The sequence below is a fragment of the Dryas octopetala genome, chromosome 6 (genome assembly GCF_963921425.1).
Source record: "Dryas octopetala chromosome 6, drDryOcto1.1, whole genome shotgun sequence".
NCBI classification, from domain to species: Eukaryota; Viridiplantae; Streptophyta; class Magnoliopsida; order Rosales; family Rosaceae; genus Dryas; species Dryas octopetala.
This window is the reverse complement of record NC_141371.1, coordinates 11,276,801-11,294,222: the sequence shown is the minus strand read 5'-3', so window position 1 is coordinate 11,294,222 and position 17,422 is coordinate 11,276,801. Positions and strand designations below refer to the sequence as shown.

The 17,422-nt window shown below is 35.3% G+C and overlaps 1 pseudogene; it reads right to left on the bottom strand.

Moving 5' to 3' along the window:
• Positions 1-9,287: 9,287 nt before the first annotated feature.
• Positions 9,288-15,552, bottom strand: LOC147282368 (uncharacterized; annotated as a pseudogene).
• Between the last annotated feature and the right edge of the window lie 1,870 nt (positions 15,553-17,422).

The following is a 17,422-nucleotide window of genomic DNA, read 5'->3' as shown; positions in this document are numbered from 1 at the left end:
TAACTCCTTGGGTGAGAGAGAGTTCCACGTCCAATCCAGAAAAACAAAATGCTTCCCAACTCCCACTCTAACTTCTATTTCCACTCATCCTATCTTATTTTTAAAATTTTAGTGTTTTTTTTTTATTCTTTCTGTCTATGTGGCATCAATTAGTACACCTGGTGCAAATTTGGAATCCATGCAAGCTCTCAAGAGAAATTGTTTAGTGGTCCCACCATACTCGTGGTACACCTGTCCCGTTCAAGACTTTTTCGTGAAGGAATGACCACCATACTCGTAGTTGCTGCAGAAAAAAGTTAATGATTTTTTTTTTTTCTCTCTAGTTACGATCATACTTTGATTAAAATCTTTTTGTAAGATTTGTCAAACCATACTTTGTAATAATGAATGTGGCAAAAAAAACATAGCTGCAAAATAAATTATGGCAAGTAAATCTGTAATTATTACAACAACTCCTTACCTAATCTAGAATATCGAATATTAAGAATCACTTTATTAGATTTCTTAGATATTCATGTCCAAAAAATATAAATGCACTCAGATTATTTGTACCATTCTAACTAACCATGGTCTTATATATATACTATTTCTCTAATAAAGATAAAACCCACATATGTGAGATCTATTATGTAGATCCTTACGTCTATTATATATAAAGACATGGTACACAAAATTATCAATAGAGATTATATAAATTAAAAATCCAGTCAGATTCACCTTAAGTGAGACCCACTTTTAAATAGAAGTGACTCTTACATGTATGAGACCGATCCTTATAAATTTATAATAGTTTGGGGGAATGTATAATTGACTTCAGATTAGTTTAACTCCAAACTTTCAATCCAAAGGTTAGAATATATTCTCTTCCATGCCATGACATGCAATAACCTTATTAAAGTTAAGCCAAGTGGCCAGCCTGACTCTATAACGACTGATATTTTGCATACAAATGTGTATGCATGCATCATTAAAATCATATATTTGTTTCATATAATAAGAGAGATAAGAGCATTTTTTGAATCCTAATTTGAAAAGATGATATCCTCACAATTATTTACTTTCCATTTAACAAGAAGTGCAATAATTAATTAATAATAAATCCCCCGACTAGTTTAGACAACATGTAACCACATTTTACAAATTGAAAGCATTGGATTGGTGGGCTTATACAGTTATACACCTTGACCTTTGACCTTTGACCAACGTTTTCTTAATTACAAAAGTTGACAAGCATAAATATTTGCCAAAACGACAGGATTGTGGAATTCAATTCTGAGAGCTAAATATGGTTACCAAAATCACCCCTATTTATCACTGAGGATTGCAATTTAGAAAACAAATATGAATTAACAAAATCTGTTGAGCATGCAAAACAGTTAAAGGGAATTATATAATAATTAGATTTGAAAATTTACTGATTGGCTTGCTCGTCGTGGTCATGGTGTTCATCACTCTTTGAATTGGGAAGAGGGATTTCCCTTTGAGCTGTGTTTGCTGTGCGTAAGAGATATTCAAGGTTTGGGGCGTTTTAGGAGTACGCGCTTCGTTGTAACTTAGCTAGTTTCTTCAACGCAAAAAAAAAAAAAAAAAAGCTTTAAAAAATTATTCAATTTCCCTGTGAGAGATAAATAATTATTTGTTGAAAATCCAACAAGGGTTGGTAAATTTTGGTCTACTTTTTCCTTTTTCTTTTTTGTTTTTTTTTCCCTAGCTTTCCTTTTTCTTAACAGTAGATTACAATTGTCATGAGATCGACATGCACAATTGATTATTGGGTTTTCTGGGTTTACTTATCTACTGGCCAGTGCTTCCACTCATTATTCACGTTTTCAGGGTTGTGAAGGCCTTTGCTTTTAAGAGAGAGACAGTCAGAGAGCTTCTAGCTAGCTAGCTAACTTGTTGCTGCTATCTACCTTCGAGTACATTTCCTAGCCATAGCTAGCCTGTCCTTCACAGAAGAAGATCGAGTAAGCTAGGCAGGTACTACTCCATCGATCAAAAATCAGATCATGTATATATATAGTTTATAATGATGATATAGATCTTGTTGTCATTTGATGATGAATTCACTAGATCTTCATCATCTTAAACCTGATTACTACTGATTAGACACAAATCGATGCATCTAAGTTGATTAACTCTTCTGGGACAAAGAAAATTAATTTATCAGCATTGCCCTTCATTTTTGCCCAGCATACATATGTAAATTATGTATTATATTTTTGTAAGGGGATCGGATTTAATAGATCCGGACATTTCCAAATCTAAATTGCCTAAATGTCACCCTTTCTTCAAACCAAGGTGATATAGATCCTGTTTGCTGAATTAGTTATATATGGTGCTTATTTCACCTTAATTATGACCATATGATCTTGAACTGTTTTTGGATCGAGATTTCAGTGTTTATTTACAAACTATTCCACTGTTGCTCATATATACTAGTGCATATTAGTTTAAGGGTTTAGGATTAGGGATAAATTAAAAAAGAACTGAAAAACATGAACCGGGAACTAAATTGGGGTTCTCACGGGATTCAAATTTGTTTAAGAAAGTTCAAACATGTTCTTTTTATCTATATATAATTACAATTTAATATTAAAATTAAATTTTTTAAAAAACTTGTTGAAGTATAAATGTGAAAATGAAACTTGTGACCATTAGCTCAAAAGAGGTGCAAAATGAGATGCCTAGCTCACAAGTTTGTTATAGTGCACTAGGTTACATTTTCTTTGATATTATTGTCATCTTGCCCTCTAAAAATAATGGTAATATGCACATCCTATGAAGATTAATATACTTACATAAGTACATGTATCCGGTCACGTACGTGGTAAGATATTGAATATTTAGTATGTTTAGTGCATTATGCCAAACTCTAATAAAAAATAAGTGTGATCAATTGTTATGTAGTGGGTGGGCCAATGTGATAGAAATCGTCACAATGCGTTCGATCGAGGTATGTAAGAATTCATTGTGAAAAATAGGTGGGGATTAAATATATTGTGCAAAAAGGGTAAACTTAATTAACAGTATTTTCAGGTTTGATCATTTTGAATGAAAAGTCTAGTGAAGCTGTGAAGGCTATTTGTTTATATCAGTTGATGTACTATTATTAATTAAAATAAATGTTTCAAATGCATATATATATATATATATTAGCTTTAATATATATATGAGCTTTAATTATAGAAATGCCCCTACTTAAATTATTATCCGTGTCTTACTTTACTCCTTTAATTTCATGTTTACTACGTTGTCCCTCAAACTTTAATTGGAGTGTCAATTTACCCAAATCCATATAACGTTTTGTCGCCAATGTTGATGTGGCCCACACATGATAATTTTTATAGGAGTATATATGTGTCATTTTTGTCAATGATCATGTGTCAACTACATCATGACATAGTAGATGGAAGAAGTTATAAGTAGGTTGATGGATATTGGGGTAACTTGATGCAAATTAAAGTTAAGAGCTGAAGTGAATTAAAATGAAATTTGAAGGATAAAGTGATCGAGACACGTACATGTATATATAATTCAGCACATTACTATAGTTAACCCATGTATTAACTGGACTCGATCTTGTTTATTGTTATCATTTGATTCCTTCCCTAGCTTGTTGCATTCCTAAGAATATATAACTTGAATTAGTCTGTATATATATATATAGTATATATATTAATTGTAATTTCACTTACACTAGCTTGCCAAGTCAATTGTTTCCCTAATTTTTTGCATTCTCTGAAATATAGTCATTTTCGGATTCATATATAGAACCTTATACTCATCACATCATGTTCAGTTCCTAGTTCCTACATATTTTTTTTGTTGGCCATTTAGCTCCTACATATTTTCTTTGTGCATTATTATGTGATATTATTCGACTGTTCATTTATCTCCTACACCTATTGTTCAGTATTGTGTGGTACGCTAGCTTCCCTAATAGTTCAGTATTGTTTTTGCAGGAGGTAGTCTTAGTCATTTCCCTATCAAGTGTGTACATTGATATGATGATCAACTCAAGCAACTCCTTTTGTTTTCCTCCTAGCTCGAGTCCTTCACTTAGCTTTGACCCTGGCAACTTTTCCTCTCTAGGGTTCTTAAATGATTTTGCCATTCCTCCAAACCAAGGTCAGCAGGGTCTATCACTACTTCCAATGCAATCACAATACTATAGTAATGACCCAAATGAGGGTTTTACTTTTCACAACAATGCTCCAATACTATGCCAGTACCCTTTGCAATCCCATACTACTCCATTGACACCTGCCTACCATCCATTTTCATCATCACTAATTCCTGTGGAAAGTCATGATATGGGTTTTATTGGTGAAAACATGGTTGAAGGAAACCAAACTAGGTTGGACTTACTTCTTTACTTTATAATATTATTTTTTAAAACTTTATTTTGTCCATCTATGTATAAATTATATTTTATTCCACAATTATCAGTTATAACTGCAACAATGGAAAGCAAAAGGGTAGAAGACCTCGCAAAAATCTTATGAAAATGCAAGGTAAACGTCGCCGTAAAAATTCTAAACACATATTTGGCCAGAGAAGCTCTAAGTATCGTGGAGTTACGAGGTATATTTCTTCCTATTTAATTCATGGATATCATGAATTACATTTTATCTCCATAAGCTAATTTAAGAAAAACAGAAAAGCTAAAATGATTGAAGGGAAGCGTGAATCACACTCCCTAGAGTATTCCCATATATTCTCCATTATATGCATGTGTATTTAATCCTACATTGCAAATTAAGACTGAATAGCGCTCTCTAAATTAAATTGTATCAATTTGATAAAGTCCTATGTATAAAAATAAGTATCCAAAATATTAAAAAAAATAAAAATAAAAACAAAAACTAACATTGAATTTGCTATAGGTACATAGGACGATTTGAAGCATTTCTATGGGATAATACTGATCCAGTAAAGAAAGGAAGGACAGGTACAGCAATGATTTGAGTATCAATTTCCCATTTTGTTAACTAATTAATTATGCAACACCTATCATTATCAACTAACTTTTTTGTTTTCTCCTTTGCCTCCTCCATCAACGACATACACAGTTTACATTGGTGAGTACAATCTTCTTGTAACTCTCCAGTTTAAATAAACTTAAATTCATATATATATATATAGAGCCCTTCCAATAAGAGATCCCTCATTTAGTATTAAACGAGGGATCACCTTATGGGGCTCACACGAGTTGTTTTGTATTAATCCAAACCGTCCATTTTTTACATCTCTATTGATAGATCATCCCTGCAAAAAATCAGCTAAATCGGAAATTGTTTACCCGTTCGATTAAGCAGTCAAAATTTAAGTGTTTATAGAGGAATTTGTTGTTCGTCCATTTGTTTTAAACTTTGACCGCTTAAACGAACGGGTAAACGATTTCCGATTTGACTGATTTTTTGAAGGGATGATCTATCAATAGAGATGTAAAAAATGGATGATTCAGATTAACACAGAACGACCCGTGTGGGCCACACAAGGTGATCCCTTATTTAACACTAAACGAGGGATCCCTTATTCGAAGGGCCCTATATATATATATCCTAAATCAGACACACACACACACAAAACAGACAAATGGTGCATATATATATATATAGCCCTATATGGAGTGGTTTATTTGTTGTGTTAAATTTGTTCTATAACTAAAGCATGAGGGTACGTAGCATATATTATGCATTACTTTTCTAGAATTTTATTACATATATTGCTTTTTCTTTGTAAGGTGAAAATGTATACATGATTACAAACTTACTAATTTTGGCAATTACTTCTCAATAGTTTTTAATTCTCCTTTTAATTTGGCAGGTGGATTTGAACAAGAAGAGGAGGCTGCTAGAGCTTATGATCTTGCTGCTCTAAAGCTATGGGGCGAGTCTGCTCACTTAAATTTCCCTGTATGTTAATTACTAGATAATTGACAATAATATAATGACTTAAGGGTTAATTAAGTCATATATATATATATCCTGCACATATATGTGTTTTTTTTTTTTTTTTAACTATATATTGGAAGGAATCAAATTCTAAATCTATTCTAATTTTAACTCATTACCCTATATTAATTGTTGTAGTTGAGCCGCTACAAGAAGGATTTGGAGGAGATGCAACATATGAGCAAAAAAGACTATTTGCTCCACATTAGAAGGTAAAATTGTTGGTTAACTTACCAAGGTGGATTTTTGATGTCCATGCATAGAAAACAAATTAAAAAGAGAGAATTAATTAATGTTTAATTTTTTTTCTCTTGGTTTGGCATTGTATTGTCTTTGTTTTTTGTTTATTTTATTTTTGTTTATCAATATATTTATAATATTTTGGTCTGTTGTCCAGAGCTAATACTAATTAGTTGTATCTTAAACTTTGTCAAATTTCAGAAAAAGTCCAGGCTTTGCCAAAGGCATATCTAATTATCGTGGAGTTTCAAGGTATTATAACTAGGAAAATACTAATTCTCTTAACATTTTTTTTTTATTTTTGCTTCCCAACCTACGTGGCATCAATTCATTTGACAGATTTTATCTTTTTTTTTTTTAGTTTTTTCTTATAAAGTTCAATATATGATTGTCATATAAGTTGAGATAAATTAGTTGGAAAAAAATGTTGGGACAAATAGCATATATCTTCCTTACATATGACTAACCCCCCCCCCCCCCCCATCTCTCTCTCTCTCTATCTCTCTCTCTCTCTCTCTCTCTCTCTCTCTCTCTCTCTCTCTCTCTCTCTCTCTCTCTCACTCACTCTCTAATGATATGCAACCCTAGCTTGAAGTACAGGAACTCGTACAATAGGAAATGGCAAGCTAGATTAGGGAGAGGCAAAGGATTCAAAGGCATTTATCTGGGAACATTCGGTAAGTCCTATGACCCTTTTATGGCTCTTTTATCTATTGATCATTTGAAGATCGACCAAGGTCACATTAAAAGATGTTAGAATTTGGCTAGAAAAGAATATTCACAGACTCACAGTTTACTCTTAATTACTAGCTACTTGACCTTAATTAATTGTCCTACATATTGAATTAAATTATATATTGGAACAATGATCAGATACTCAAGAGGAAGCAGCAAGAGCTTATGATGTTGCAGTGATCAGGGTTAAAGGCAAGGAGGCTGTCACAAATTTTGATCTGAAAGAATATGATGTGAAAAGCATTCTTGAGAGCACAAGGCTTCCAATTGGGAAGGGTGCTTCAAAGTTGTTGAGGTGGACTGCAGTTGATGAGGTCATTCAGAGCAGAACTGACAGTACTCCAAAATTTCCAAGGTTAAACCTAAGTTTTGATAGCTCATCAGGTATGTCTAACCTCATTACCCCAACAATAGGCCAATCATTGGAACCATCAATTCATCAAACCCTAACAACCCCTTACAATCCAAATCCACATCATCAATATCAAGACCCCTTCCTCCTTCAAGCCCACCATACTGATATCCAAAATAACCAGTTCCTCATGCAGTACTACTACAACCCTATAGGTAGCAGCTCTCAAGTTCATGATGTTCATGGCTACCAAAACCATAATTTCCAAACAAACGCTAGCTTCAATCCTTGGTTTGCATATGGTACTGGAGGTGACTCAGAGATGAACATGATTAATGGAGGATCTCAAATTTATGGGACTGGTTTGGATGGTTCAGATGGTTACATTAATTTTGGCAGGGAAATTGAGCACATGCAGCCATTACCAGACCAGTTTATTCAACCTATCCTACCCACAGAGAACCCTGAGTTTCATTTTCATGATCAGTACTATAACAGTACTACTGAGGCCCTAATTCATGATCAAGACTCCTCCTCCTACCTTCTTGACCCTAACTACTATCAATCAAACCCTAGTTTTCTTGATGGGTTGATCACTAACGAGACTAGTCCGGGCAAGGGTAGCAATCAAGTACTTCTTCCAGTTGATCTTGAACCTGCAGTTATGGAGGGTATTAACTCATTGACAATATCAGGAATAGATGAAGAAAATGGTGGAAATCTTTCTGAAGACTTTGGGGTGGACAAATCTGGGTCGTACAATATTCCTGCTAGCTGGCTGGAGATTTTCTTGATGAGCGCCTCATCAGACCCATCTGCTGTAATTTTTTAAAGCGTGTAAGGAGCCTGTGTTGTGTGGTTGGCAAAACTAGATCTAGCTTGTGAGACAATGTGAGCTTAACTGCAGAGATTATGAGCATCAGAATAGGTTATATATATAAGCATATTTGTAGAATAATACTATCTTCAGAGTTATAGAGACATGAAATGTTACGAGAATTTAGTCATCGGATTATGGTTGAAGAACTTATTGGCATTTTTATTTGAGACAGTAACCTTGGTTTACATTTTTCTTTTTATTCTTTATTTTTTGGTAGAGCATATTTGTCTTTAGAATGACTCTATTACCATCCCCAATTCTATTTTATTTTCCCCAACCAACACCAGATTTTAAGAGAATATTACTTACTTAGCCCAGCTTCCAATTATCCCCAATCTACCTCTACCCCTTGCCGTTTCCTTTCTTCTTTCCTATCCCTAACCCTAACTCTAAATGAAAAGAAAAATAAAAATGCAAAGAAAGCCACGCACCATGACAGCACCTGCCACAGCAGCACGCCATTTTTAGCGTCCCGATCTTGAGACACTGACCCAAATGTGGCTTCAGTGATTAGATCTATTACTCGAAAGATTAGTGGACCTAGCAAAGCAATATTGACCAGGTAAGTGTTCTATATTAATTAGTAAGAGAAGTAGTCATGAATCTTGTAGACCATCCCCATGAGAGTGGTAGGGAGGGCCAATTGGTAGAAATTAAACGCCGCAAATTCCTTAAGGTTATCTTGCACTTGGAACTCATTGCCATTCACCTATTTATGAGCCAAATAACAAAGAACTGAAGAGCTAATCCTTACAATGAAATTTAGTTTATACAAAAAGCTTATGTCAAATGTGACGGAAAAAATAGTTTTGACAAAACAAAATGATCATTGCTAATGGACGTGGCATAAAATAAATTTTAAAATTCATATAATTCATGAAATTAACAGGTAGTCCAAGAAAAAAAAAAAAAAAAAAGACAAACATGGATCAGCATTTGAAGATTCAGCTAATTTACTGACTCACCACTACCATGTATCATGTCTAACAAAAAAAAAAACATTAAGGAACTTTTTCTACACGCTGCTGCTAGCATATATGATTTCAATAACTTTTTTCCCTCACCACATCTTCAAATACCAACAAAAGTTGTAGATAATTTAATCACAGCCATATCAATTCTACAGTTGAAGGCACTTTTTCTTTGAGCTTCTGCCTATTTTCTTCCCTCTCCAGTTCTCCAATGTTAATAGTCTCTTGGCAAAGTTAACAATGCCCTCCAGATCCGGGTCAGTATCAATAGCAAATTCCTCCAGATACGGATCAGGATAATTAAATAACAAGTTTAATTTCTCCAGGTTTACAACAGTCTCTGCCAAGTACTCGACAAGTTCAAAAGTTGGGCGACCATCATATAGCCTACCATTTCCACAACCTTGAGCTAATATTGATGGGAGCATTTGGCGGCTTTGGTAAACAATGTTTTGCTTAAAGGTGTTTCGAAAGTCCAACTCCAACAAGGAATCAACCTAGTGTATACATGCAGCAAGAACCACAAAATTTCATTGAGACTATAGCTACCAGTAGAAATGCCAGCCAGTAATCTCACAGTTCATATATCATACAGTACATGTAATAAATGGGCAAAACAGTACGTTTAGCCATGGATTAAAAACATTCACACTCATAAGCAATTTTAATGGAAAGTGACACACAAAGTCCAATAGGTCCTGATAAATATAAAATATTGATGTTCTCAGCAAAACTCAAGGACAGGCTGATGAGGTACATAAGCTTATAAATTGGAACGTATTCAAATGAATTAATTATGTTCATAAATTGGTTACACCATGTGACGGTGTATCGATTACATAAAAAAATTCTCTTCAGCACTATATTGGTTTTGCAAAAGTTGAAACCCAAAATTTTGACACTAGCTAGTTAAGACTCAAAATGTGCTTAGGTCACACAATTTGAATATCATTGTAGTAGAAGGCCCAAGGGTAATTTGGGCATGAAAAGCTAAGTTAATTGTGAAATTCTATGCAATAATCATTTTAAATACCCCTTAAACTTTTTTTGACCCCCTAACCCCAAAATTAACAATAATGACTATTTTTATATTTTTTCAGACCAAAATACCCCTCTTATATATGAAAATGTTGCCAGAGTCCACCAAAAATTCGACCCAAAATTCCACTTGATGCACTTTCTTCCTGTAGCAGCCATGGAGAGCGACATCCCTCACCGACCAACGACCCATCATCTCATCTCTCTATCTTTCTTCCCTTCTCTTCCAACCCAAATAAAAAAAAAAAAAAAACAAAACAAAAAAAAACAAAACAAAAAACAAAAAAAATTTGAAAACCCAAATTTGGGTGTTTTCTCTAAATGGGTTGGGAGAGAAGGAGAAAGAGAGAGAGATGTATATATATATATATATATATATATGTATATATATGAGAGGTCGGTTAGGGGAGGTGGAGTAGGCCGGTAGAGGATGGTGGTGAGTTGAATTTGGTGGAATGCGCAGTGGAAATTGGAATGCGCGGTCACCAGAGGAGGTGAAGAAGATGGTCACCACATGGTCACTACATACATGGCCGCTACATGGTGAAATTTCTGGTCACCACAAATTCAACCATGTGGCGACCAGAAATTCCACCAAATGCAGATTTGGGAAAAAGGCATACCAACCCAGAAACTTGAAAAAAAAAAAAAAAACCAAAACAAAGAAAGCCATAAAGAAAAGAAACCTAGCAAACCAAAGGAAATTACTTCAACGATGAAAAAACACTTCAGAGAAAAGGCATACCAACCCAGAAAAAAAACAAACAAGGAAACCCCAACGTACAGATCTGAAAATAAAATGTTTTAACAGAGGTTTGATTTGAAATATCTCTGTTATCAATTGAATGCAATTGAAATATCAAACAAAATGTTTTATTGAATACAATTGAAATATTCCTATGATAGTTTACTAATACAAACAAATGTTTATTACATCTCCTTTCGCTATACTTTTTCTATAAGTTTGTAATCATCTATTTGAAATGTTTATTACATCTGCTTTTGCTATACATCCATCTATATCAATCAACTAATACAAACAAAATTAGTTTATTACATCTACGTTTGATGTCTTTTTCAAAACCAAAAACTGGAGGCGTTGGAGGGCGAGGAGGCGCTGAAGGGTGAGGACGAGGTGTTGGAGGACGCCGGTGAGTGGGGCCAGGTTTGTTGGGTTTCTTGAGTGAGTAGAGAGGGAAGAGAGAGATAAGAGAGATCTGAAAAATGTAGGGTTTGTAAAAAATGTTGTAAACATTATATATATAAGTGCTCTAAATCTAATATGTTAGTAAGTTAATACGAAGCTAACCGTGCTTTTAAGCCCATCACATAATTAAACTCATAATCCGAGCTGTTCATTTTTTAGGCCATACTTCAAAGATCATCATTGCAAAAAATCAACTAAATCAGAAATCATTTAGTCATCTAAGTGTGATCAAATAAATAGACGATCATTGTTTTCGATAAAGCTATTTGTATTAATTTGCTAACCAGTTAGTTTTAGAGCATTCTTGTATATATTATATATATGTGAAAGGTTATGGACATTACACACGTAAAAGGGTCATTATTGTAAGTTTTGGGGCTGGGTGGTCAAAAAAGTTTATTGTGTATTTAAAAGGGTTATTGAATATAATTTTCCAAGTTGATTTGTGACAACTAACGGACCCATTTAACTGAATAAAACAAAACATCAAGATCAATTAAAGTATGAGTAGTGTTATTTGAGCCAAATTAATTGAGCCAAATTAAGTAACCAAATGAGAGGGACCAGGTGAGATGTCACTTGGGGAGATGTGGAGATGAGGAGCACCTCCCCAAGTGACACCTCACTTGGTCGGTTGATCTCTCTCATTTAGTCACTTAATTTGGTCCAAATAACACTCTTAAGGTATTGCATAATTATATACTTTTAAAATAGAATCATTCATTGCTCATGCGTTAGAGCTTCTTGACCTTAGTCTAAAAACAACAAATTTCAGTCAAAATCCAAACAAATATAAAATTTTAGTCGATAAGCATCACTTAATTCAAAGTGAACCTAAGCCTAATTTGTCATAGAATAATGCTAAGAAGTCCAACTCGAGCATTTGAGCTCCTTCTTTCTCATTGCAAATTCAATCCATTTATCATTGAAATTTGAAAAACTATGACACCAGACTAGTTCAAAAAAAAAAAAAAAAAAAAACTAAATTGTTCGATGGTTGGGCCTAACTGCCTAAGTGCTATTCCGCCACACTATTCACCCAATCAACTTACCTACAATATAGTTTTGAAAATGGTATATCATTTTCAAAAATATATTTGATCAATGAATGTTTCTTATGTTTTGGACATACTTAAATTAAACGTGCCTAATAGACATTATGTTTACATTCATTTCATCTGCCTTATCTAGTTTTTTCGTTTTAGGCACACATGAATCTATATCTTTCCAAGTGACTAAAGTTGAGATTGACTTGGATGTTGAAAATGCCTTGGCAGACATGAATATGGTGACTTCTTGTTCATAGGGGTCTTGCTGAGGCGGAAGAAGATGAAGCTCATGGTTCATGGCTCATGGCTCTATCGAAGTCCCAAAAGAAGAAATTGAAGTAAAAAGTGTTGGCTAGCTATGCACTAGGAGTTGCTCAGTTGCATCCGAAAAGGCTTCCTTATAAAGAAATTATATTTGGAATGTGAGGGGGTTTGCAAATCAGCCCACCAAAAATATACTTAGAAGCTTTTAGATCACCCAACAATAAAGAAGCTTTAGTAATTACCAACTCAATTTCTAGATAATTTAAGCACTAGCAGGCATGCAAATCCTATAGTTAATGCAACTTTTTCAACAAGCTGCTGCCTAGCATGGTTTCTATAGTTTTTTTCCTTCATCACTTCCTCAAACACGAACAAAAGTTCTAGATAATTTTATCATTGCACCTGGTACTTCCTACAGCCAAATCAATTCTACAGTCGAAGGCACTTTTTCTTTGAGCTTCTGCCTATTTTCTTCCCTCTCCATTTCTCCAATGTTTACTAGTCTCTTGGCAAAGTAAACAATTTCCTCCAGCGAGCTATCATTAGCAATGTCCTCCAGGAGCGGGTCAGGATCAATAACAATTTTCTCCAATTTAACAGCAGTCTCTGTCAAGTACTCGACAAGTTCAAAAGTCGGGCGACCATCATACCCTACCATTTTACAACCTTGAGGTAATGATGGGAGTATTTGGCGGGTTTCTCAAACACTCTTTTGCTCAAGGCTGTTTCACAGTCCAACTCCAACATGGATTCAACCTACACATGCAACAAGAACCAAAAATTTCATTGAGTGCATAGCTACCAATAGAATTGCCATTAACCTCACAAGTCATTAGAGCAATTGAAGTGAGCATTTTATCTTAGAGTATCAAACAGTACATATAATAAATGGGCAGAACAGATTAGCCATGGATTACAAACATTGACACTCAAAAGAAATCTCATTGGAAAGTGAAACAAAGTCCAGTAGGCCCTGAGAAACATAAAATGTATTGATGTTCTCAGAAAAACTAAAGGACTGATTGAGGTACATGTGCTCATTAATAGGAACATTTTTTTTTTCGTCAGACATTAATTGGAACATATTCAAATTAATTAGTTATGCTAGAATTAACAACTATAATTATAGAAACGCTGCCTCTCTGAAATAACATTCAAATATCCTCACGAAAATAAAATAAAAAAATTTAACAACATAACTGTAAAAAAACTTAATTGAACGTTTGAATTATGTTTTAGGATCTTAAAATCATTTCTTTAATCTCATTTCAAAACAGTAGTATACATGGATTTGCAAGTAAACAAAAAAAGGAAAATGAATAACAGATAATAAGAACATGACAGTAACAGAGATGCATCACATTACACAATGTCCTATATATACATTATACATATTATATATATAGAGCCCTTCCATTGAGGTATACCATCAGTCAATAATCACGCAAAGTGCATGTACAAATACTAAGTTTTACTTTGGAATGTACCAACTAAGAATACATACCACCAACTCAAGTTTGTGCAGGTAAGGAGAAGCCTTAATGAAAGAAGTTAAATATTGAAGAAGATCGCAGCCATCATGTAAATCAAATTGTAATTCCAAATGCTTGAGATTTTCTAGTATAGGAAATACACGAGTCTTCTTGTAGACCTGAAAACCAAACAAGATTGAGTAAGGCACTAACATAATCCAAGAGAAACAAAGGCAAACCTACACTTAATAATTACATGCACTAACCAGTGGCATTCGATTCAGTTTGAGAATCTGTAGCTGAGAAAGACAGCATGAAAGTTGGTTGAAGGCAACCTCTAAGACATCACAGATAGCATAAATAAAAATGGATACCTCAACAAGAAGAGGTACATTCCGAAGAAGCAATTTTATCTCGTTTCCTTCATAAATAAATGAAACAAGATTTGCATCACTAATCTCAATGCTTTCCATGTTGTCACATAGTTGTATCACTAAGTACTTCAATGCAATTGATGGACCAACAACTCTCAGATTACCCAAAGTTAAAGAATGAAACACTGTTAAGCGTTCAAGAACTGGACAGTTTGATAGAAAGTACTCGAGAACTTTTCCATCCACATTAACAGTTTTGAAATGAAGAATTTTGAGGGACTTAAAGCCAATGTATACACTAGGGTGTAGACTTGGAATATTGGAAGACCCTTTCTTGATACCTACACATTCACCAAGAAAAGTATACTTTTCGGACCTTTCAGGATTAATACCATATGCGAAACACTCCAACTCAAGCATTTGAACTCCCTTTCTCATTGCAAATTGAATCCATTTATCAATGGAACTTGAAAACTTACTATCCAGATCAAAACAAACCCTGAATCGTTCAATCCCTTTCTCTGACTTCCAACACTCGTTCTTCTAGTTTGAGTTTTCTCAAACGGCTTAGAGTTTTCTCAGAAATATCAAAGTTGAGAGTCATAGTAGACGCCCACACATACCGCCATCTCCTAGAAAGAATACTAGTAGCTGCTGCTTCCTCTAGCGGCAAGAAAGACAATATGCTAACAAGAATTTCATCAGACAACGCACTGATTCGGTCCACCAAGTTGTTGGGATCAACCTATGAATTGAACCCAAGAAAGAAAACCAATTTTAAAAACTGGGTGACCTTCTCATTTCATGATTCCCTTAATTGAATAAATTGATTCATTTTACAGAAACCAAATAAGGCTGAAGAAAACCAAACCAAACGAAATAAACAAAAACACACACACACACACACATATATATATATGGGAATGAAGAACAAAGATGCAATTTTTTTAGTTTAATAGTTTGTGCTGGAAAAATTGAGAAGTTAGTGGACGTACCCTTTTGTTCTCCATTAACTCCGAGAGTGGCTTTGGACTAATTGAGAAGTTAGAAAGATAGAGTTGAAATCTAAGAATTAAGCTTACAGGCGAATTGCTCAACGATTACATCCACACCTTGTAATCTTGTAAAAAGCAAGAAATGAAAATAGTGTGACTAGCCACGTACGACACACAAGTACACAACAGCTGTGACTGAAACAGAAAATAAGAAATTGGAAAGGGTGGGGGGGGGGGGGGGGGGGTGTTCAGACCACCTTAATCCACTAAGTTGACCACCCCACTTAAATTTTTACCTCTTTTTGTCCATTTTGCCCCTACATTAAAAAAAACAAAAAACCATCTCCAATTTTGGCCGGCCACCCTCCCCTCCGCCGCGGAGCTTCACGACGTCGATTAGCCGCGCACGGTGGTCGGATGAACAAGGGAAGACCAGGGTTGGACTCGCCGTGACCTGAGGAACAAAACCCAAGTGGTCCGGCGTCTCAACTCTGCCGGAAAAGGAAGATCGCCGGCGAAGGGGCCGATCGGGTCACGACGTCGATTAGCCGCGCACAGTGGTCGAATGAGCAAGGGAAGACCAGGGTTGGACTCGCCGTGACCTGGGGAACAAAACCCAAGTGGTCCGGCGTCTCAACTCTGCCGGAAAAGGAAGATCGCCGGCGAAGGGGCCGTCGGGTCTTCCCCTGGGCCGATCGGATCTTCGCCTGGGTGGGTGGGTCTTCGCCTGGGAGAGGTGGGGTCGACCGGCGAAGGAGGGAGGTGGGGTTGCGCCGGCGGTGGGGAGGGGGTGGGGCTGCGCCGGCGGAGGGGAGGGTGGCCGGCCAAAATTGGAGATGGTTTTTCTTTTTTTTTTAATGTAGGGGCAAAATGGACAAAAAATGGTAAAAATTTAAGTGGGGTGGTCAACTTAGTGAATTAGGGTAGTCTGAACACCCCCCCCCCCCAATTGGAAATTTGGAAATAACAACTGTAATGTAAAAAATAAAAAATATAGGGCCAAACCCAAGTTGCCTAGAGCCCAATTAGGCTATGGTGACTCATCAGTCGACTTGAGCAAGTTGCTGCAATGGAACGCGACGATGGTGGTGTTGGAGTGCTTAGCATTTTAGCAACAGCTTTCATCACTGAGTGATTTGATTTGGGTTTCGGTATATCTGTGGAGGCAATTTGTGAAGAGTATGATTGATTCCAACTTGATCACTGATCAGGACCCAACAACAAGATGGAAACCATTGAAAGGGAAAGGAAATCTTTGGAGCAAAGAAAGGAAAGCACAAAGAGACAAAACCATAATGCCAATCCTGGGCTTGCTATTGGGCCTAAGAAACTAGTAATACAATTTTTCTTTGGAGTGCTAATATTTGAGCCCAACTTTTTTATTTATATCCCCAACACTTAATTGAAATTTTAACTTTTCTTTTTATTCTAATGTAAATTGACTTTAAGGACATAACAATTAATTTATTTTTTAAAAAAATTAACAATACCCAACATCCCCACTCAACTCTCAAAAACATCTCTACACAAATTTTCACTCAATTCTTTAACAAAACCCTAAACCCCACTACAACATTCTTTAATTATATCCAGTCAAACAAGTGTAATATTGATGAATGGATGCTTAAGTCATGGTTTGGTAGTCTTCAAATAAAGTATTGTCATCGTTTCTTCGTGTGTTAAAAAAAATGCTTATTTCAAAAATAGAAATCGCGAATTTTTGACGCATTGAAGCTGAACATGTTTTAAGTTGTTCGATACTAAATCATCGAACAAGGTGTTGTTCTTTCAGCCACCAAACACTAATGAACACGTTCAATGGTTAACCACCAAGCACAGAGATGTGTTTGGTAGCAGAGATGCTGAATAGCTCTGAAAACTTAAA